Below are 22,932 nucleotides of genomic sequence, written 5' to 3'. Positions count from 1 at the left end.
TCGCTACTAGTACTGTCGTACTATCTTTGGTGTGACCGCTAGTATTTCCGGGTGGTGGTTAACGTCACCCAGGAGAGACACTTCCACTGCACAGTTGTGTTCTTTTGCATATATTTCAGATCTGATACTTCGTACTTTAGGACACACTTTACATTGTTGTTACTACTTGAGCCATGTGTGGCTCGGGTTCATGCCATTTGTTCTTTGGCATTTTGTCACATCGAGTGTCGTCTTGTTTCTTCCTTACTTACTTGCATAACGAAGTTGCTGGCTTGCTTCCTTGAGTGGCAGCAGCAGCGCTTATCGCTACTAGTACTGTCGTACTATCTTTGGTGTGACCGCTAGTATTTCCGGGTGGTGGTTAACGTCACCCAGGAGAGACACTTCCACTGCACAGTTGTGTTCTTTTGCATATATTTGAGATCTGATACTTCGTACTTTCGGACACACTTTACATTGTTGTTACTACTTGAGCCATGTGTGGCTCGGGTTCATGCCATTTGTTCGTTGGCATTTTGTCACATCGAGTGTCGTCTTGTTTCTTCCTTACTTACTTGCATAACGAAGTTGCTGGCTTGCTTCCTTGAGTGGCAGCAGCAGCGCTTATCGCTACTAGTACTGTCGTACTATCTTTGGTGTGACCGCTAGTATTTCCGGGTGGTGGTTAACGTCACCCAGGAGAGACACTTCCACTGCACAGTTGTGTTCTTTTGCATATATTTGAGATCTGATAGTTCCTACTTTCGGACACACTTTACATTGTTGTTACTACTTGAGCCATGTGTGGCTCGGGTTCATGCCATTTGTTCGTTGGCATTTTGTCACATCGAGTGTCGTCTTGTTTCTTCCTTACTTACTTGCATAACGAAGTTGCTGGCTTGCTTCCTTGAGTGGCAGCAGCAGCGCTTATCGCTACTAGTACTGTCGTACTATCTTTGGTGTGACCGCTAGTATTTCCGGGTGGTGGTTAACGTCACCCAGGAGAGACACTTCCACTGCACAGTTGTGTTCTTTTGCATATATTTGAGATCTGATACTTCGTACTTTCGGACACACTTTACATTGTTGTTACTACTTGAGCCATGTGTGGCTCGGGTTCATGCCATTTGTTCTTTGGCATTTTGTCACATCGAGTGTCGTCTTGTTTCTTCCTTACTTACTTGCATAACGAAGTTGCTGGCTTGCTTCCTTGAGTGGCAGCAGCAGCGCTTATCGCTACTAGTACTGTCGTACTATCTTTGGTGTGACCGCTAGTATTTCCGGGTGGTGGTTAACGTCACCCAGGAAAGACACTTCCACTGCACAGTTGTGTTCTTTTGCATATATTTGAGATCTGATAGTTCGTACTTTCGGACACACTTTACATTGTTGTTACTACTTGAGCCATGTGTGGCTCGGGTTCATGCCATTTGTTCTTTGGCATTTTGTCACATCGAGTGTCGTCTTGTTTCTTCCTTACTTACTTGCATAACGAAGTTGCTGGCTTGCTTCCTTGAGTGGCAGCAGCAGCGCTTATCGCTACTAGTACTGTCGTACTATCTTTGGTGTGACCGCTAGTATTTCCGGGTGGTGGTTAACGGCACCCAGGAGAGACACTTCCACTGCACAGTTGTGTTCTTATCCATATATTTGGGATCTGATACTTTGTACTTTCGGACACACTTGACATTGTTGTTACTACTTGAGCCATGTGTGGCTCGGGTTCATGCCATTTGTTCTTTGGCATTTTGTCACATCGAGTGTCGTCTTGTTTCTTCCTTACTTACTTGCATAACGAAGTTGCTGGCTTGCTTCCTTGAGTGGCAGCAGCAGCGCTTATCGCTACTAGTACTGTCGTACTATCTTTGGTGTGACCGCTAGTATTTCCGGGTGGTGGTTAACGTCACCCAGGAGTGACACTTCCACTGCACAGTTGTGTTCTTTTCCATATATTTGAGATCTGATACTTCGTACTTTCGGACACACTTTACATTGTTGTTACTACTTGAGCCATGTGTGGCTCGGGTTCATGCCATATGTTCTTTGGCATTTTGTCACATCGAGTGTCGTCTTGTTTCTTCCTTACTTACTTGCATAACGAAGTTGCTGGCTTGCTTCCTTGAGTGGCAGCAGCAGCGCTTATCGCTACTAGTACTGTCGTACTATCTTTGGTGTGACCGCTAGTATTTCCGGGTGGTGGTTAACGTCACCCAGGAGAGACACTTCCACTGCACAGTTGTGTTCTTTTGCATATATTTGAGATCTGATAGTTCCTACTTTCGGACACACTTTACATTGTTGTTACCACTTAAGCCATGTGCGGCTCGGGTTCATGCCATTTGTTCTTTGGCATTTTGTCACATCGAGTGTCGTCTTGTTTCTTCCTTACTTACTTGCATAACGAAGTTGCTGGCTTGCTTCCTTGAGTGGCAGCAGCAGCGCTTATCGCTACTAGTACTGTCGTACTATCTTTGGTGTGACCGCTAGTATTTCCGGGTGGTGGTTAACGTCACCCAGGAGAGACACTTCCACTGCACAGTTGTGTTCTTTTGCATATATTTGAGATCTGATACTACGTACTTTCGGACACACTTTACATTGTTGTTACTACTTGAGCCATGTGTGGCTCGGGTTCATGCCATTTGTTCTTTGGCATTTTGTCACATCGAGTGTCGTCTTGTTTCTTCCTTACTTACTTGCATAACGAAGTTGCTGGCTTGCTTCCTTGAGTGGCAGCAGCAGCGCTTATCGCTACTAGTACTGTCGTACTATCTTTGGTGTGACCGCTAGTATTTCCGGGTGGTGGTTAACGTCACCCAGGAGAGACACTTCCACTGCACAGTTGTGTTCTTTTGCATATATTTGAGATCTGATACTTCGTACTTTTGGACACACTTGACATTGTTGTTACTACTTGAGCCATGGGTGGCTCGGGTTCATGCTATTTGTTCTTTGGCATTTTGTCACATCGAGTGTCGTCTTGTTTCTTCCTTACTTACTTGCATAACGAAGTTGCTGGCTTGCTTCCTTGAGTGGCAGCAGCAGCGCTTATCGCTACTAGTACTGTCGTACTATCTTTGGTGTGACCGCTAGTATTTCCGGGTGGTGGTTAACGTCACCCAGGAGAGACACTTCCACTGCACAGTTGTGTTCTTTTGCATATATTTGAGATCTGATAGTTCGTACTTTCGGACACACTTTACATTGTTGTTACTACTTGAGCCATGTGTGGCTCGGGTTCATGCCATTTGTTCGTTGGCATTTTGTCACATCGAGTGTCGTCTTGTTTCTTCCTTACTTACTTGCATAACGAAGTTGCTGGCTTGCTTCCTTGAGTGGCAGCAGCAGCGCTTATCGCTACTAGTACTGTCGTACTATCTTTGGTGTGACCGCTAGTATTTCCGGGTGGTGGTTAACGTCACCCAGGAGAGACACTTCCACTGCACAGTTGTGTTCTTTTGCATATATTTCAGATCTGATACTTCGTACTTTAGGACACACTTTACATTGTTGTTACTACTTGAGCCATGTGTGGCTCGGGTTCATGCCATTTGTTCTTTGGCATTTTGTCACATCGAGTGTCGTCTTGTTTCTTCCTTACTTACTTGCATAACGAAGTTGCTGGCTTGCTTCCTTGAGTGGCAGCAGCAGCGCTTATCGCTACTAGTACTGTCGTACTATCTTTGGTGTGACCGCTAGTATTTCCGGGTGGTGGTTAACGTCACCCAGGAGAGACACTTCCACTGCACAGTTGTGTTCTTTTCCATATATTTGAGATCTGATACTTCGTACTTTCGGACACACTTTACATTGTTGTTACTACTTGAGCCATGTGTGGCTCAGGTTCATGCCATTTGTTCGTTGGCATTTTGTCACATCGAGTGTCGTCTTGTTTCTTCCTTACTTACTTGCATAACGAAGTTGCTGGCTTGCTTCCTTGAGTGGCAGCAGCAGCGCTTATCACTACTAGTACTGTCGTACTATCTTTGGTGTGACCGCTAGTATTTCCGGGTGGTGGTTAACGTCACCCAGGAGAGACACTTCCACTGCACAGTTGTGTTCTTTTGCATATATTTGAGATCTGATAGTTCCTACTTTCGGACACACTTTACATTGTTGTTACTACTTGAGCCATGTGTGGCTCGGGTTCATGCCATTTGTTCGTTGGCATTTTGTCACATCGAGTGTCGTCTTGTTTCTTCCTTACTTACTTGCATAACGAAGTTGCTGGCTTGCTTCCTTGAGTGGCAGCAGCAGCGCTTATCGCTACTAGTACTGTCGTACTATCTTTGGTGTGACCGCTAGTATTTCCGGGTGGTGGTTAACGTCACCCAGGAGAGACACTTCCACTGCACAGTTGTGTTCTTTTGCATATATTTGAGATCTGATAGTTCGTACTTTCGGACACACTTTACATTGTTGTTACTACTTGAGCCATGTGTGGCTCGGGTTCATGCCATTTGTTCTTTGGCATTTTGTCACATCGAGTGTCGTCTTGTTTCTTCGTTACTTACTTGCATAACGAAGTTGCTGGCTTGCTTCCTTGAGTGGCAGCAGCAGCGCTTATCGCTACTAGTACTGTCGTACTATCTTTGGTGTGACCGCTAGTATTTCCGGGTGGTGGTTAACGTCACCCAGGAAAGACACTTCCACTGCACAGTTGTGTTCTTTTGCATATATTTGAGATCTGATAGTTCGTACTTTCGGACACACTTTACATTGTTGTTACTACTTGAGCCATGTGTGGCTCGGGTTCATGCCATTTGTTCTTTGGCATTTTGTCACATCGAGTGTCGTCTTGTTTCTTCCTTACTTACTTGCATAACGAAGTTGCTGGCTTGCTTCCTTGAGTGGCAGCAGCAGCGCTTATCGCTACTAGTACTGTCCTACTATCTTTGGTGTGACCGCTAGTATTTCCGGGTGGTGGTTAACGGCACCCAGGAGAGACACTTCCACTGCACAGTTGTGTTCTTATCCATATATTTGGGATCATATACTTTGTACTTTCGGACACACTTGACATTGTTGTTACTACTTGAGCCATGTGTGGCTCGGGTTTTTGCCATTTGTTCTTTGGCATTTTGTCACATCGAGTGTCGTCTTGTTTCTTCCTTACTTACTTGCATAACGAAGTTGCTGGCTTGCTTCCTTGAGTGGCAGCAGCAGCGCTTATCTCTACTAGTACTGTCGTACTATCTTTGGTGTGACCGCTAGTATTTCCGGGTGGTGGTTAACGTCACCCAGGAGAGACACTTCCACTGCACAGTTGTGTTCTTTTCCATATATTTGAGATCTGATACTTCGTACTTTCGGACACACTTTACATTGTTGTTACTACTTGAGCCATGTGTGGCTCGGGTTCATGCCATATGTTCTTTGGCATTTTGTCACATCGAGTGTCGTCTTGTTTCTTCCTTACTTACTTGCATAACGAAGTTGCTGGCTTGCTTCCTTGAGTGGCAGCAGCAGCGCTTATCGCTACTAGTACTGTCGTACTATCTTTGGTGTGACCGCTAGTATTTCCGGGTGGTGGTTAACGTCACCCAGGAGAGACACTTCCACTGCACAGTTGTGTTCTTTTGCATATATTTGAGATCTGATAGTTCCTACTTTCGGACACACTTTACATTGTTGTTACTACTTGAGCCATGTGTGGCTCGGGTTCATGCCATTTGTTCGTTGGCATTTTGTCACATCGAGTGTCGTCTTGTTTCTTCCTTACTTACTTGCATAACGAAGTTGCTGGCTTGCTTCCTTGAGTGGCAGCAGCAGCGCTTATCGCTACTAGTACTGTCGTACTATCTTTGGTGTGACCGCTAGTATTTCCGGGTGGTGGTTAACGTCACCCAGGAGAGACACTTCCACTGCACAGTTGTGTTCTTTTGCATATATTTGAGATCTGATAGTTCGTACTTTCGGAAACACTTTACATTGTTGTTACTACTTGAGCCATGTGTGGCTCGGGTTCATGCCATTTGTTCGTTGGCATTTTGTCACATCGAGTGTCGTCTTGTTTCTTCCTTACTTACTTGCATAACGAAGTTGCTGGCTTGCTTCCTTGAGTGGCAGCAGCAGCGCTTATCGCTACTAGTACTGTCCTACTATCTTTGGTGTGACCGCTAGTATTTCCGGGTGGTGGTTAACGTCACCCAGGAAAGACACTTCCACTGCACAGTTGTGTTCTTTTGCATATATTTGAGATCTGATAGTTCGTACTTTCGGACACACTTTACATTGTTGTTACTACTTGAGCCATGTGTGGCTCGGGTTCATGCCATTTGTTCTTTGGCATTTTGTCACATCGAGTGTCGTCTTGTTTCTTCCTTACTTACTTGCATAACGAAGTTGCTGGCTTGCTTCCTTGAGTGGCAGCAGCAGCGCTTATCGCTACTAGTACTGTCGTACTATCTTTGGTGTGACCGCTAGTATTTCCGGGTGGTGGTTAACGGCACCCAGGAGAGACACTTCCACTGCACAGTTGTGTTCTTATCCATATATTTGGGATCTGATACTTTGTACTTTCGGACACACTTGACATTGTTGTTACTACTTGAGCCATGTGTGGCTCGGGTTCATGCCATTTGTTCTTTGGCATTTTGTCACATCGAGTGTCGTCTTGTTTCTTCCTTACTTACTTGCATAACGAAGTTGCTGGCTTGCTTCCTTGAGTGGCAGCAGCAGCGCTTATCGCTACTAGTACTGTCGTACTATCTTTGGTGTGACCGCTAGTATTTCCGGGTGGTGGTTAACGTCACCCAGGAGTGACACTTCCACTGCACAGTTGTGTTCTTTTCCATATATTTGAGATCTGATACTTCGTACTTTCGGACACACTTTACATTGTTGTTACTACTTGAGCCATGTGTGGCTCGGGTTCATGCCATATGTTCTTTGGCATTTTGTCACATCGAGTGTCGTCTTGTTTCTTCCTTACTTACTTGCATAACGAAGTTGCTGGCTTGCTTCCTTGAGTGGCAGCAGCAGCGCTTATCGCTACTAGTACTGTCGTACTATCTTTGGTGTGACCGCTAGTATTTCCGGGTGGTGGTTAACGTCACCCAGGAGAGACACTTCCACTGCGCAGTTGTGTTCTTTTGCATATATTTGAGATCTGATAGTTCCTACTTTCGGACACACTTTACATTGTTGTTACCACTTAAGCCATGTGCGGCTCGGGTTCATGCCATTTGTTCTTTGGCATTTTGTCACATCGAGTGTCGTCTTGTTTCTTGCTTACTTACTTGCATAACGAAGTTGCTGGCTTGCTTCCTTGAGTGGCAGCAGCAGCGCTTATCGCTACTAGTACTGTCGTACTATCTTTGGTGTGACCGCTAGTATTTCCGGGTGGTGGTTAACGTCACCCAGGAGAGACACTTCCACTGCACAGTTGTGTTCTTTTGCATATATTTGAGATCTGATACTTCGTACTTTCGGACACACTTTACATTGTTGTTACTACTTGAGCCATGTGTGGCTCGGGTTCATGCCATTTGTTCTTTGGCATTTTGTCACATCGAGTGTCGTCTTGTTTCTTCCTTACTTACTTGCATAACGAAGTTGCTGGCTTGCTTCCTTGAGTGGCAGCAGCAGCGCTTATCGCTACTAGTACTGTCGTACTATCTTTGGTGTGACCGCTAGTATTTCCGGGTGGTGGTTAACGTCACCCAGGAGAGACACTTCCACTGCACAGTTGTGTTCTTTTGCATATATTTGAGATCTGATACTTCGTACTTTCGGACACACTTTACATTGTTGTTACTACTTGAGCCATGTGTGGCTCGGGTTCATGCCATTTGTTCGTTGGCATTTTGTCACATCGAGTGTCGTCTTGTTTCTTCCTTACTTACTTGCATAACGAAGTTGCTGGCTTGCTTCCTTGAGTGGCAGCAGCAGCGCTTATCGCTACTAGTACTGTCGTACTATCTTTGGTGTGACCGCTAGTATTTCCGGGTGGTGGTTAACGTCACCCAGGAGAGACACTTCCACTGCACAGTTGTGTTCTTTTGCATATATTTGAGATCTGATAGTTCGTACTTTCGGACACACTTTACATTGTTGTTACTACTTGAGCCATGTGTGGCACGGGTTCATGCCGTTTGTTCTTTGGCATTTTGTCACATCGAGTGTCGTCTTGTTTCTTAATTACTTACTTGCATAACGAAGTTGCTGGCTTGCTTCCTTGAGTGGCAGCAGCAGCGCTTATCGCTACTAGTACTGTCGTACTATCTTTGGTGTGACCGCTAGTATTTCCGGGTGGTGGTTAACGGCACCCAGGAGAGACACTTCCACTGCACAGTTGTGTTCTTATCCATATATTTGGGATCTGATACTTCGTACTTTCGGACACACTTGACATTGTTGTTACTACTTGAGCCATGGGTGGCTCGGGTTCATGCTATTTGTTCTTTGGCATTTTGTCACATCGAGTGTCGTCTTGTTTCTTCCTTACTTACTTGCATAACGAAGTTGCTGGCTTGCTTCCTTGAGTGGCAGCAGCAGCGCTTATCGCTACTAGTACTGTCGTACTATCTTTGGTGTGACCGCTAGTATTTCCGGGTGGTGGTTAACGTCACCCAGGAGAGACACTTCCACTGCACAGTTGTGTTCTTTTGCATATATTTGAGATCTGATAGTTCGTACTTTCGGACACACTTTACATTGTTGTTACTACTTGAGCCATGTGTGGCTCGGGTTCATGCCATTTGTTCGTTGGCATTTTGTCACATCGAGTGTCGTCTTGTTTCTTCCTTACTTACTTGCATAACGAAGTTGCTGGCTTGCTTCCTTGAGTGGCAGCAGCAGCGCTTATCGCTACTAGTACTGTCGTACTATCTTTGGTGTGACGGCTAGTATTTCCGGGTGGTGGTTAACGTCACCCAGGAGAGACACTTCCACTGCACAGTTGTGTTCTTTTGCATATATTTGAGATCTGATACTTCGTACTTTCGGACACACTTTACATTGTTGTTACTACTTGAGCCATGTGTGGCTCGGGTTCATGCCATTTGTTCTTTGGCATTTTGTCACATCGAGTGTAGTCTTGTTTCTTCCTTACTTACTTGCATAACGAAGTTGCTGGCTTGCTTCCTTGAGTGGCAGCAGCAGCGCTTATCGCTACTAGTACTGTCGTACTATCTTTGGTGTGACCGCTAGTATTTCCGGGTGGTGGTTAACGTCACCCAGGAGAGACACTTCCACTGCACAGTTGTGTTCTTTTGCATATATTTGAGATCTGATAGTTCCTACTTTCGGACACACTTTACATTGTTGTTACTACTTGAGCCATGTGTGGCTCGGGTTCATGCCATTTGTTCTTTGGCATTTTGTCACATCGAGTGTCGTCTTGTTTCTTCCTTACTTACTTGCATAACGAAGTTGGTGGCTTGCTTCCTTGAGTGGCAGCAGCAGCGCTTATCGCTACTAGTACTGTCGTACTATCTTTGGTGTGACCGCTAGTATTTCCGGGTGGTGGTTAACGTCACCCAGGAGAGACACTTCCACTGCACAGTTGTGTTCTTTTGCATATATTTGAGATCTGATACTTCGTACTTTCGGACACACTTTACATTGTTGTTACTACTTGAGCCATGTGTGGCTCGGGTTCATGCCATTTGTTCGTTGGCATTTTGTCACATCGAGTGTCGTCTTGTTTCTTCCTTACTTACTTGCATAACGAAGTTGCTGGCTTGCTTCCTTGAGTGGCAGCAGCAGCGCTTATCGCTACTAGTACTGTCCTACTATCTTTGGTGTGACCGCTAGTATTTCCGGGTGGTGGTTAACGGCACCCAGGAGAGACACTTCCACTGCACAGTTGTGTTCTTATCCATATATTTGGGATCATATACTTTGTACTTTCGGACACACTTGACATTGTTGTTACAACTTGAGCCATGTGTGGCTCGGGTTTTTGCCATTTGTTCTTTGGCATTTTGTCACATCGAGTGTCGTCTTGTTTCTTCCTTACTTACTTGCATAACGAAGTTGCTGGCTTGCTTCCTTGAGTGGCAGCAGCAGCGCTTATCTCTACTAGTACTGTCGTACTATCTTTGGTGTGACCGCTAGTATTTCCGGGTGGTGGTTAACGTCACCCAGGAGTGACACTTCCACTGCACAGTTGTGTTCTTTTCCATATATTTGAGATCTGATACTTCGTACTTTCGGACACACTTTACATTGTTGTTACTACTTGAGCCATGTGTGGCTCGGGTTCATGCCATATGTTCTTTGGCATTTTGTCACATCGAGTGTCGTCTTGTTTCTTCCTTACTTACTTGCATAACGAAGTTGCTGGCTTGCTTCCTTGAGTGGCAGCAGCAGCGCTTATCGCTACTAGTACTGTCGTACTATCTTTGGTGTGACCGCTAGTATTTCCGGGTGGTGGTTAACGTCACCCAGGAGAGACACTTCCACTGCACAGTTGTGTCCTTTTGCATATATTTGAGATCTGATAGTTCCTACTTTCGGACACACTTTACATTGTTGTTACTACTTGAGCCATGTGTGGCTCGGGTTCATGCCATTTGTTCGTTGGCATTTTGTCACATCGAGTGTCGTCTTGTTTCTTCCTTACTTACTTGCATAACGAAGTTGCTGGCTTGGTTCCTTGAGTGGCAGCAGCAGCGCTTATCGCTACTAGTACTGTCGTACTATCTTTGGTGTGACCGCTAGTATTTCCGGGTGGTGGTTAACGTCACCCAGGAGAGACACTTCCACTGCACAGTTGTGTTCTTTTGCATATATTTGAGATGTGATACTTCGTACTTTCGGACACACTTTACATTGTTGTTACTACTTGAGCCATGTGTGGCTCGGGTTCATGCCATTTGTTCGTTGGCATTTTGTCACATCGAGTGTCGTCTTGTTTCTTCCTTACTTACTTGCATAACGATGTTGCTGGCTTGCTTCCTTGAGTGGCAGCAGCAGCGCTTATCGCTACTAGTACTGTCGTACTATCTTTGGTGTGACCGCTAGTATTTCCGGGTGGTGGTTAACGTCACCCAGGAGAGACACTTCCACTGCACAGTTGTGTTCTTTTGCATATATTTGAGATCTGATAGTTCGTACTTTCGGAAACACTTTACATTGTTGTTACTACTTGAGCCATGTGTGGCTCGGGTTCATGCCATTTGTTCGTTGGCATTTTGTCACATCGAGTGTCGTCTTGTTTCTTCCTTACTTACTTGCATAACGAAGTTGCTGGCTTGCTTCCTTGAGTGGCAGCAGCAGCGCTTATCGCTACTAGTACTGTCGTACTATCTTTGGTGTGACCACTAGTATTTCCGGGTGGTGGTTAACGTCACCCAGGAGAGACACTTCCACTGCACAGTTGTGTTCTTTTGCATATATTTGAGATCTGATACTTCATACTATCGGACACACTTTACATTGTTGTTACTACTTGAGCCATGTGTGGCTCGGGTTCATGCCATTTGTTCTTTGGCATTTTGTCACATCGAGTGTCGTCTTGTTTCTTCCTTACTTACTTGCATAACGAAGTTGCTGGCTTGCTTCCTTGAGTGGCAGCAGCAGCGCTTATCGCTACTAGTACTGTCGTACTATCTTTGGTGTGACCGCTAGTATTTCCGGGTGGTGGTTAACGTCACCCAGGAGAGACACTTCCACTGCACAGTTGTGTTCTTTTGCATATATTTGAGATCTGATAGTTCGTACTTTCGGACACACTTTACATTGTTGTTACTACTTGAGCCATGTGTGGCACGGGTTCATGCCGTTTGTTCTTTGGCATTTTGTCACATCGAGTGTCGTCTTGTTTCTTAATTACTTACTTGCATAACGAAGTTGCTGGCTTGCTTCCTTGAGTGGCAGCAGCAGCGCTTATCGCTACTAGTACTGTCGTACTATCTTTGGTGTGACCGCTAGTATTTCCGGGTGGTGGTTAACGGCACCCAGGAGAGACACTTCCACTGCACAGTTGTGTTCTTATCCATATATTTGGGATCTGATACTTCGTACTTTCGGACACACTTGACATTGTTGTTACTACTTGAGCCATGGGTGGCTCGGGTTCATGCTATTTGTTCTTTGGCATTTTGTCACATCGAGTGTCGTCTTGTTTCTTCCTTACTTACTTGCATAACGAAGTTGCTGGCTTGCTTCCTTGAGTGGCAGCAGCAGCGCTTATCGCTACTAGTACTGTCGTACTATCTTTGGTGTGACCGCTAGTATTTCCGGGTGGTGGTTAACGTCACCCAGGAGAGACACTTCCACTGCACAGTTGTGTTCTTTTGCATATATTTGAGATCTGATAGTTCGTACTTTCGGACACACTTTACATTGTTGTTACTACTTGAGCCATGTGTGGCTCGGGTTCATGCCATTTGTTCGTTGGCATTTTGTCACATCGAGTGTCGTCTTGTTTCTTCCTTACTTACTTGCATAACGAAGTTGCTGGCTTGCTTCCTTGAGTGGCAGCAGCAGCGCTTATCGCTACTAGTACTGTCGTACTATCTTTGGTGTGACGGCTAGTATTTCCGGGTGGTGGTTAACGTCACCCAGGAGAGACACTTCCACTGCACAGTTGTGTTCTTTTGCATATATTTGAGATCTGATACTTCGTACTTTCGGACACACTTTACATTGTTGTTACTACTTGAGCCATGTGTGGCTCGGGTTCATGCCATTTGTTCTTTGGCATTTTGTCACATCGAGTGTAGTCTTGTTTCTTCCTTACTTACTTGCATAACGAAGTTGCTGGCTTGCTTCCTTGAGTGGCAGCAGCAGCGCTTATCGCTACTAGTACTGTCGTACTATCTTTGGTGTGACCGCTAGTATTTCCGGGTGGTGGTTAACGTCACCCAGGAGAGACACTTCCACTGCACAGTTGTGTTCTTTTGCATATATTTGAGATCTGATAGTTCCTACTTTCGGACACACTTTACATTGTTGTTACTACTTGAGCCATGTGTGGCTCGGGTTCATGCCATTTGTTCTTTGGCATTTTGTCACATCGAGTGTCGTCTTGTTTCTTCCTTACTTACTTGCATAACGAAGTTGGTGGCTTGCTTCCTTGAGTGGCAGCAGCAGCGCTTATCGCTACTAGTACTGTCGTACTATCTTTGGTGTGACCGCTAGTATTTCCGGGTGGTGGTTAACGTCACCCAGGAGAGACACTTCCACTGCACAGTTGTGTTCTTTTGCATATATTTGAGATCTGATACTTCGTACTTTCGGACACACTTTACATTGTTGTTACTACTTGAGCCATGTGTGGCTCGGGTTCATGCCATTTGTTCGTTGGCATTTTGTCACATCGAGTGTCGTCTTGTTTCTTCCTTACTTACTTGCATAACGAAGTTGCTGGCTTGCTTCCTTGAGTGGCAGCAGCAGCGCTTATCGCTACTAGTACTGTCCTACTATCTTTGGTGTGACCGCTAGTATTTCCGGGTGGTGGTTAACGGCACCCAGGAGAGACACTTCCACTGCACAGTTGTGTTCTTATCCATATATTTGGGATCATATACTTTGTACTTTCGGACACACTTGACATTGTTGTTACAACTTGAGCCATGTGTGGCTCGGGTTTTTGCCATTTGTTCTTTGGCATTTTGTCACATCGAGTGTCGTCTTGTTTCTTCCTTACTTACTTGCATAACGAAGTTGCTGGCTTGCTTCCTTGAGTGGCAGCAGCAGCGCTTATCTCTACTAGTACTGTCGTACTATCTTTGGTGTGACCGCTAGTATTTCCGGGTGGTGGTTAACGTCACCCAGGAGTGACACTTCCACTGCACAGTTGTGTTCTTTTCCATATATTTGAGATCTGATACTTCGTACTTTCGGACACACTTTACATTGTTGTTACTACTTGAGCCATGTGTGGCTCGGGTTCATGCCATATGTTCTTTGGCATTTTGTCACATCGAGTGTCGTCTTGTTTCTTCCTTACTTACTTGCATAACGAAGTTGCTGGCTTGCTTCCTTGAGTGGCAGCAGCAGCGCTTATCGCTACTAGTACTGTCGTACTATCTTTGGTGTGACCGCTAGTATTTCCGGGTGGTGGTTAACGTCACCCAGGAGAGACACTTCCACTGCACAGTTGTGTCCTTTTGCATATATTTGAGATCTGATAGTTCCTACTTTCGGACACACTTTACATTGTTGTTACTACTTGAGCCATGTGTGGCTCGGGTTCATGCCATTTGTTCGTTGGCATTTTGTCACATCGAGTGTCGTCTTGTTTCCTCCTTACTTACTTGCATAACGAAGTTGCTGGCTTGGTTCCTTGAGTGGCAGCAGCAGCGCTTATCGCTACTAGTACTGTCGTACTATCTTTGGTGTGACCGCTAGTATTTCCGGGTGGTGGTTAACGTCACCCAGGAGAGACACTTCCACTGCACAGTTGTGTTCTTTTGCATATATTTGAGATGTGATACTTCGTACTTTCGGACACACTTTACATTGTTGTTACTACTTGAGCCATGTGTGGCTCGGGTTCATGCCATTTGTTCGTTGGCATTTTGTCACATCGAGTGTCGTCTTGTTTCTTCCTTACTTACTTGCATAACGAAGTTGCTGGCTTGCTTCCTTGAGTGGCAGCAGCAGCGCTTATCGCTACTAGTACTGTCGTACTATCTTTGGTGTGACCGCTAGTATTTCCGGGTGGTGGTTAACGTCACCCAGGAGAGACACTTCCACTGCACAGTTGTGTTCTTTTGCATATATTTGAGATCTGATAGTTCGTACTTTCGGAAACACTTTACATTGTTGTTACTACTTGAGCCATGTGTGGCTCGGGTTCATGCCATTTGTTCGTTGGCATTTTGTCACATCGAGTGTCGTCTTGTTTCTTCCTTACTTACTTGCATAACGAAGTTGCTGGCTTGCTTCCTTGAGTGGCAGCAGCAGCGCTTATCGCTACTAGTACTGTCGTACTATCTTTGGTGTGACCACTAGTATTTCCGGGTGGTGGTTAACGTCACCCAGGAGAGACACTTCCACTGCACAGTTGTGTTCTTTTGCATATATTTGAGATCTGATACTTCATACTATCGGACACACTTTACATTGTTGTTACTACTTGAGCCATGTGTGGCTCGGGTTCATGCCATTTGTTCTTTGGCATTTTGTCACATCGAGTGTCGTCTTGTTTCTTCCTTACTTACTTGCATAACGAAGTTGCTGGCTTGCTTCCTTGAGTGGCAGCAGCAGCGCTTATCGCTACTAGTACTGTCGTACTATCTTTGGTGTGACCGCTAGTATTTCCGGGTGGTGGTTAACGTCACCCAGGAAAGACACTTCCACTGCACAGTTGTGTTCTTTTGCATATATTTGAGATCTGATAGTTCGTACTTTCGGACACACTTTACATTGTTGTTACTACTTGAGCCATGTGTGGCTCGGGTTCATGCCATTTGTTCTTTGGCATTTTGTCACATCGAGTGTCGTCTTGTTTCTTCCTTACTTACTTGCATAACGAAGTTGCTGGCTTGCTTCCTTGAGTGGCAGCAGCAGCGCTTATCGCTACTAGTACTGTCGTACTATCTTTGGTGTGACCGCTAGTATTTCCGGGTGGTGGTTAACGGCACCCAGGAGAGACACTTCCACTGCACAGTTGTGTTCTTATCCATATATTTGGGATCTGATACTTTGTACTTTCGGACACACTTGACATTGTTGTTACTACTTGAGCCATGTGTGGCTCGGGTTCATGCCATTTGTTCTTTGGCATTTTGTCACATCGAGTGTCGTCTTGTTTCTTCCTTACTTACTTGCATAACGAAGTTGCTGGCTTGCTTCCTTGAGTGGCAGCAGCAGCGCTTATCGCTACTAGTACTGTCGTACTATCTTTGGTGTGACCGCTAGTATTTCCGGGTGGTGGTTAACGTCACCCAGGAGTGACACTTCCACTGCACAGTTGTGTTCTTTTCCATATATTTGAGATCTGATACTTCGTACTTTCGGACACACTTTACATTGTTGTTACTACTTGAGCCATGTGTGGCTCGGGTTCATGCCATATGTTCTTTGGCATTTTGTCACATCGAGTGTCGTCTTGTTTCTTCCTTACTTACTTGCATAACGAAGTTGCTGGCTTGCTTCCTTGAGTGGCAGCAGCAGCGCTTATCGCTACTAGTACTGTCGTACTATCTTTGGTGTGACCGCTAGTATTTCCGGGTGGTGGTTAACGTCACCCAGGAGAGACACTTCCACTGCGCAGTTGTGTTCTTTTGCATATATTTGAGATCTGATAGTTCCTACTTTCGGACACACTTTACATTGTTGTTACCACTTAAGCCATGTGCGGCTCGGGTTCATGCCATTTGTTCTTTGGCATTTTGTCACATCGAGTGTCGTCTTGTTTCTTCCTTACTTACTTGCATAACGAAGTTGCTGGCTTGCTTCCTTGAGTGGCAGCAGCAGCGCTTATCGCTACTAGTACTGTCGTACTATCTTTGGTGTGACCGCTAGTATTTCCGGGTGGTGGTTAACGTCACCCAGGAGAGACACTTCCACTGCACAGTTGTGTTCTTTTGCATATATTTGAGATCTGATACTTCGTACTTTCGGACACACTTTACATTGTTGTTACTACTTGAGCCATGTGTGGCTCGGGTTCATGCCATTTGTTCTTTGGCATTTTGTCACATCGAGTGTCGTCTTGTTTCTTCCTTACTTACTTGCATAACGAAGTTGCTGGCTTGCTTCCTTGAGTGGCAGCAGCAGCGCTTATCGCTACTAGTACTGTCGTACTATCTTTGGTGTGACCGCTAGTATTTCCGGGTGGTGGTTAACGTCACCCAGGAGAGACACTTCCACTGCACAGTTGTGTTCTTTTGCATATATTTGAGATCTGATACTTCGTACTTTCGGACACACTTTACATTGTTGTTACTACTTGAGCCATGTGTGGCTCGGGTTCATGCCATTTGTTCGTTGGCATTTTGTCACATCGAGTGTCGTCTTGTTTCTTCCTTACTTACTTGCATAACGAAGTTGCTGGCTTGCTTCCTTGAGTGGCAGCAGCAGCGCTTATCGCTACTAGTACTGTCGTACTATCTTTGGTGTGACCGCTAGTATTTCCGGGTGGTGGTTAACGTCACCCAGGAGAGACACTTCCACTGCACAGTTGTGTTCTTTTGCATATATTTGAGATCTGATACTTCGTACTTTCGGACACACTTTACATTGTTGTTACTACTTGAGCCATGTGTGGCACGGGTTCATGCCGTTTGTTCTTTGGCATTTTGTCACATCGAGTGTCGTCTTGTTTCTTAATTACTTACTTGCATAACGAAGTTGCTGGCTTGCTTCCTTGAGTGGCAGCAGCAGCGCTTATCGCTACTAGTACTGTCGTACTATCTTTGGTGTGACCGCTAGTATTTCCGGGTGGTGGTTAACGGCACCCAGGAGAGACACTTCCACTGCACAGTTGTGTTCTTATCCATATATTTGGGATCTGATACTTCGTACTTTCGGACACACTTGACATTGTTGTTACTACTTGAGCCATGGGTGGCTCGGGTTCATGCTATTTGTTCTTTGGCATTTTGTCACATCGAGTGTCGTCTTGTTTCTTCCTTACTTACTTGCATAACGAAGTTGCTGGCTTGCTTCCTTGAGTGGCAGCAGCAGCGCTTATCGCTACTAGTACTGTCGTACTATCTTTGGTGTGACCGCTAGTATTTCCGGGTGGTGGTTAACGTCACCCAGGAGAGACACTTCCACTGCACAGTTGTGTTCTTTTGCATATATTTGAGATCTGATAGTTCGTACTTTCGGACACACTTTACATTGTTGTTACTACTTGAGCCATGTGTGGCTCGGGTTCATGCCATTTGTTCGTTGGCATTTTGTCACATCGAGTGTCGTCTTGTTTCTTCCTTACTTACTTGCATAACGAAGTTGCTGGCTTGCTTCCTTGAGTGGCAGCAGCAGCGCTTATCGCTACTAGTACTGTCGTACTATCTTTGGTGTGACGGCTAGTATTTCCGGGTGGTGGTTAACGTCACCCAGGAGAGACACTTCCACTGCACAGTTGTGTTCTTTTGCATATATTTGAGATCTGATACTTCGTACTTTCGGACACACTTTACATTGTTGTTACTACTTGAGCCATGTGTGGCTCGGGTTCATGCCATTTGTTCTTTGGCATTTTGTCACATCGAGTGTAGTCTTGTTTCTTCCTTACTTACTTGCATAACGAAGTTGCTGGCTTGCTTCCTTGAGTGGCAGCAGCAGCGCTTATCGCTACTAGTACTGTCGTACTATCTTTGGTGTGACCGCTAGTATTTCCGGGTGGTGGTTAACGTCACCCAGGAGAGACACTTCCACTGCACAGTTGTGTTCTTTTGCATATATTTGAGATCTGATAGTTTCTACTTTCGGACACACTTTACATTGTTGTTACTACTTGAGCCATGTGTGGCTCGGGTTCATGCCATTTGTTCGTTGGCATTTTGTCACATCGAGTGTCGTCTTGTTTCTTCCTTACTTACTTGCATAACGAAGTTGGTGGCTTGCTTCCTTGAGTGGCAGCAGCAGCGCTTATCGCTACTAGTACTGTCGTACTATCTTTGGTGTGACCGCTAGTATTTCCGGGTGGTGGTTAACGTCACCCAGGAGAGACACTTCCACTGCACAGTTGTGTTCTTTTGCATATATTTGAGATGTGATACTTCGTACTTTCGGACACACTTTACATTGTTGTTACTACTTGAGCCATGTGTGGCTCGGGTTCATGCCATTTGTTCGTTGGCATTTTGTCACATCGAGTGTCGTCTTGTTTCTTCCTTACTTACTTGCATAACGAAGTTGCTGGCTTGCTTCCTTGAGTGGCAGCAGCAGCGCTTATCGCTACTAGTACTGTCGTACTATCTTTGGTGTGACCGCTAGTATTTCCGGGTGGTGGTTAACGTCACCCAGGAGAGACACTTCCACTGCACAGTTGTGTTCTTTTGCATATATTTGAGATCTGATACTTCGTACTTTCGGACACACTTTACATTGTTGTTACTACTTGAGCCATGTGTGGCTCGGGTTCATGCCATTTGTTCTTTGGCATTTTGTCACATCGAGTGTCGTCTTGTTTCTTCCTTACTTACTTGCATAACGAAGTTGCTGGCTTGCTTCCTTGAGTGGCAGCAGCAGCGCTTATCGCTACTAGTACTGTCGTACTATCTTTGGTGTGACCGCTAGTATTTCCGGGTGGTGGTTAACGTCACCCAGGAAAGACACTTCCACAGCACAGTTGTGTTCTTTTGCATATATTTGAGATCTGATAGTTCGTACTTTCGGACACACTTTACATTGTTGTTACTACTTGAGCCATGTGTGGCTCGGGTTCATGCCATTTGTTCTTTGGCATTTTGTCACATCGAGTGTCGTCTTGTTTCTTCCTTACTTACTTGCATAACGAAGTTGGTGGCTTGCTTCCTTGAGTGGCAGCAGCAGCGCTTATCTCTACTAGTACTGTCGTACTATCTTTGGTGTGACCGCTAGTATTTCCGGGTGGTGGTTAACGTCACCCAGGAGTGACACTTCCACTGCACAGTTGTGTTCTTTTCCATATATTTGAGATCTGATACTTCGTACTTTCGGACACACTTTACATTGTTGTTACTACTTGAGCCATGTGTGGCTCGGGTTCATGCCATATGTTCTTTGGCATTTTGTCACATCGAGTGTCGTCTTGTTTCTTCCTTACTTACTTGCATAACGAAGTTGCTGGCTTGCTTCCTTGAGTGGCAGCAGCAGCGCTTATCGCTACTAGTACTGTCGTACTATCTTTGGTGTGACCGCTAGTATTTCCGGGTGGTGGTTAACGTCACCCAGGAGAGACACTTCCACTGCACAGTTGTGTTCTTTTGCATATATTTGAGATCTGATAGTTCGTACTTTCGGACACACTTTACACTGTTGTTACTACTTGAGCCATGTGTGGCTCGGGTTCATGCCACTTGTTCGTTGGCATTTTGTCACATCGAGTGTCGTCTTGTTTCTTCCTTACTTACTTGCATAACGGAGTTGCTGGCTTGCTTCCTTGAGTGGCAGCAGCAGCGCTTATCGCTACTAGTACTGTCGTACTATCTTTGGTGTGACCGCTAGTATTTCCGGGTGGTGGTTAACGTCACCCAGGAGAGACACTTCCACTGCACAGTTGTGTTCTTTTGCATATATTTGAGATCTGATAGTTCGTACTTTCGGACACACTTTACATTGTTGTTACTACTTGAGCCATGTGTGGCTCGGGTTCATGCCATTTGTTCTTTGACATTTTGTCACATCGAGTGTCGTCTTGTTTCTTCCTTACTTACTTGCATAACGAAGTTGCTGGCTTGCTTCCTTGAGTGGCAGCAGCAGCGCTTATCGCTACTATTACTGTCGTACTATCTTTGGTGTGACCGCTAGTATTTCCGGGTGGTGGTTAACGTCACCCAGGAGAGACACTTCCACTGCACAGTTGTGTTCTTTTGCATATATTTGAGATCTGATAGTTCGTACTTTCGGAAACACTTTACATTGTTGTTACTACTTGAGCCATGTGTGGCTCGGTTCAAATGGCTCTGAGCACTATGGGACTCAACTGCTGAGGTTATTAGTCCCCTAGAACTTAGAACTAGTTAAACCTAACTAACCTAAGGACATCACAAATATCCATGCCCGAGGCAGGATTCGAACCTGCGACCGTAGCGGTCTTGCGGTTCCAGACTGCAGCGCCTTTAACCGCACGGCCACTTCGGCCGGCTGTGTGGCTCGGGTTCATGCCATTTGTTCGTTGGCATTTTGTCACATCGAGTGTCGTCTTGTTTCTTCCTTACTTACTTGCATAACGAAGTTGCTGGCTTGCTTCCTTGAGTGGCAGCAGCAGCGCTTATCGCTACTAGTACTGTCGTACTATCTTTGGTGTGACCGCTAGTATTTCCGGGTGGTGGTTAACGTCACCCAGGAGAGACACTTCCACTGCACAGTTGTGTTCTTTTGCATATATTTGAGATCTGATACTTCATACTTTCGGACACACTTTACATTGTTGCTACTACTTGAGCCATGTGTGGCTCAGGTTCATGCCATTTGTTCTTTGGCATTTTGTCACATCGAGTGTCGTCTTGTTTCTTCCTTACTTACTTGCATAACGAAGTTGCTGGCTTGCTTCCTTGAGTGGCAGCAGCAGCGCTTATCGCTACTAGTACTGTCGTACTATCTTTGGTGTGACCGCTAGTATTTCCGGGTGGTGGTTAACGGCACCCAGGAGAGACACTTCCACTGCACAGTTGTGTTCTTATCCATATATTTGGGATCTGATACTTTGTACTTTCGGACACACTTGACATTGTTGTTACTACTTGAGCCATGTGTGGCTCGGGTTTATGCCATTTGTTCTTTGGCATTTTGTCACATCGAGTGTCGTCTTGTTTCTTCCTTACTTACTTGCATAACGAAGTTGCTGGCTTGCTTCCTTGAGTGGCAGCAGCAGCGCTTATCGCTACTAGTACTGTCGTACTATCTTTGGTGTGACCGCTAGTATTTCCGGGTGGTGGTTAACGTCACCCAGGAGTGACACTTCCACTGCACAGTTGTGTTCTTTTCCATATATTTGAGATCTGATACTTCGTACTTTCGGACACACTTTACATTGTTGTTACTACTTGAGCCATGTGTGGCTCGGGTTTATGCCATTTGTTCTTTGGCATTTTGTCACATCGAGTGTCGTCTTGTTTCTTCCTTACTTACTTGCATAACGAAGTTGCTGGCTTGCTTCCTTGAGTGGCAGCAGCAGCGCTTATCGCTACTAGTACTGTCGTACTATCTTTGGTGTGACCGCTAGTATTTCCTGGTGGTGGTTAACGACACCCAGGAGAGACACTTCCACTGCACAGTTGTGTTCTTTTGCATATATTTGAGATCTGATAGTTCGTACTTTCGGACACACTTTACATTGTTGTTACCACTTAAGCCATGTGCGGCTCGGGTTCATGCCATTTGTTCTTTGGCATTTTGTCACATCGAGTGTCGTCTTGTTTCTTCCTTACTTACTTGCATAACGAAGTTGCTGGCTTGCTTCCTTGAGTGGCAGCAGCAGCGCTTATCGCTACTAGTACTGTCGTACTATCTTTGGTGTGACCGCTAGTATTTCCGGGTGGTGGTTAACGTCACCCAGGAGAGACACTTCCACTGCACAGTTGTGTTCTTTTGCATATATTTGAGATCTGATAGTTCGTACTTTCGGACACACTTTACATTGTTGTTACTACTTGAGCCATGTGTGGCTCGGGTTCATGCCATTTGTTCGTTGGCATTTTGTCACATCGAGTGTCGTCTTGTTTCTTCCTTACTTACTTGCATAACGAAGTTGCTGGCTTGCTTCCTTGAGTGGCAGCAGCAGCGCTTATCGCTACTAGTACTGTCGTACTATCTTTGGTGTGACCGCTAGTATTTCCGGGTGGTGGTTAACGTCACCCAGGAAAGACACTTCCACTGCACAGTTGTGTTCTTTTGCATATATTTGAGATCTGATAGTTCGTACTTTCGGACACACTTTACATTGTTGTTACTACTTGAGCCATGTGTGGCTCGGGTTAATGCCATTTGTTCTTTGGCATTTTGTCACATCGAGTGTCGTCTTGTTTCTTCCTTACTTACTTGCATAACGAAGTTGCTGGCTTGCTTCCTTGAGTGGCAGCAGCAGCGCTTATCGCTACTAGTACTGTCCTACTATCTTTGGTGTGACCGCTAGTATTTCCGGGTGGTGGTTAACGGCACCCAGGAGAGACACTTCCACTGCACAGTGGTGTTCTTATCCATATATTTGGGATCTGATACTTTGTACTTTCGGACACACTTGACATTGTTGTTACTACTTGAGCCATGTGTGGCTCGGGTTTATGCCATTTGTTCTTTGGCATTTTGTCACATCGAGTGTCGTCTTGTTTCTTCCTTACTTACTTGCATAACGAAGTTGCTGGCTTGCTTCCTTGAGTGGCAGCAGCAGCGCTTATC

This window comes from Schistocerca nitens, chromosome 1, assembly GCF_023898315.1.
Source record: "Schistocerca nitens isolate TAMUIC-IGC-003100 chromosome 1, iqSchNite1.1, whole genome shotgun sequence".
NCBI lineage: Eukaryota > Metazoa > Arthropoda > Insecta > Orthoptera > Acrididae > Schistocerca > Schistocerca nitens.
The sequence above is the reverse complement of the archived record's forward strand: the minus strand, read 5'-3'. Positions refer to the sequence as shown.